This window comes from Stigmatopora nigra, chromosome 5 (genome assembly GCF_051989575.1).
Source record: "Stigmatopora nigra isolate UIUO_SnigA chromosome 5, RoL_Snig_1.1, whole genome shotgun sequence".
Classification (NCBI taxonomy): Eukaryota; Metazoa; Chordata; class Actinopteri; order Syngnathiformes; family Syngnathidae; genus Stigmatopora; species Stigmatopora nigra.
The window spans coordinates 17,049,464-17,051,312 of record NC_135512.1 but is presented as its reverse complement, the minus strand read 5'-3'; positions in this window follow the sequence as shown (position 1 = coordinate 17,051,312).

The window sequence follows — 1,849 nt, the reverse complement described above, 5'->3', positions numbered from 1 at the left end:
ATGTATGTATGTATGTATGTATGTATGTATGATATGTATGTATTTAGTATGTATGTATATAGTATGTATGTATGTATGTATGTATGTATGTATGTATGTATATGTATGTATGTATGTATGTTATGTATAGTATGTATGTATAGTATGTATGTATAGTATGTATGTATGTATGTATGTATGAATGTATGTATGTATGTATGTATGTATGTATGTATGTATGATATGTATGTATATGTATAGTATGATATGTATGTATGTATGTATGTATGTATGTATGTATGTATGTATTGTATGTATGTATGTATGTATATGTATGTATAGTATGTATGTAGTGTATGTATGTATGTATGTATGTATGTATGTATGGTATGTATGTATGTATGTATGTATGTATGTATGTATGTATGTATGTATGTATGTATGTATGTATGTATGTATGTATGTATGTATGTATGTATGTATGTATGTATGTATGTATGTATGTATGTATGTATGTATGTATGTATGTATGTTATGTATGTATGTATGTATGTATGTATGTATGTATGTATGTATGTATGTATGTATGTATGTATGTATGTATGTATATGTATGTATGTATGTATGTATGTATGTATGTATGTATGTATGTATGTATGTATGTATGTATGTATGTATGTATGTATGTATGTATGTATGTATGTATGTATGTATGTATGTATGTATGTATGTATGTATGTATGTATGTATGTATGTATGTATGTATGTATGTATGTATGTATGTATGTATGTATGTATGTATGTATGTATGTATGTATGTATGTATGTATGTATGTATGTATGTATGTATGTATGTATGTATGTATGTATGTATGTATGTATTGTATGTATGTATGTATGTATGTATGTATGTATGTATGTATGTATGTATGTATGTATGTATGTATGTATGTATGTATGTATGTATGTATGTATGTATGTATGTATGTATGTATGTATGTATGTATGTATGTTATGTATGTATGTATGTATGTATGTATGTATGTATGTATGTATGTATGTATGTATGTATGTATGTATGTATGTATGTATGTATGTATGTATGTATGTATGTATGTATGTATGTATGTATGTATGTATGTATGTATGTATGTATGTATGTATGTATGTATGTATGTATGTATGTATGTATGTATGTATGTATGTATGTATGTATTGTATGTATGTATGTATGTATGTATTGTATGTATGTATGTATGTATGTATGTATGTATGTATGTATGTATGTATGTATGTATGTATGTATTGTATGTATGTATGTATGTATGTATGTATGTATGTATGTATGTATGTATGTATGTATGTATGTATGTATGTATGTATGTATGTAGTGTATGTAGTGTATGTGTATGTATGTTGTATGTATGTATGTATGTATGTATGTATGTATGTAGTGTATGTAGTGTATGTATGTATGTGATGTATGTGTGTAGTGTATGTAGTGTAGTGTATGTGTGTGTTGTATGTAGTGTAGTGTATGTAGTGTAGTGTATGTATGTTTGTATGTTGTTGTATGTGTGTATGTGTGTAGTGTGTGTATGTATGTGTGTGTGTGTAGTGTATGTGTGTGATGTGTGTGAGTGTGTGTAGTGTGTGTGTGTGTGTGTGTGTAGTGTGTATGTGTGTGTGTGTTGTGTGTTGTGTGTGTGTGTGTGTGTGTGTGTGTGTGTGTTGTGTGGTGTGTTGTGTGTGTGATGTGTGTATGTGTGTAGTGTGTAGTGTGTGTAAGTGTGTATGTGTGTATGTGTGTATGTGTGTAGTGTGTGTATGTGTGTTGTGTGTGTGTGTTGTATGTGTGTTGTGTGTGTGT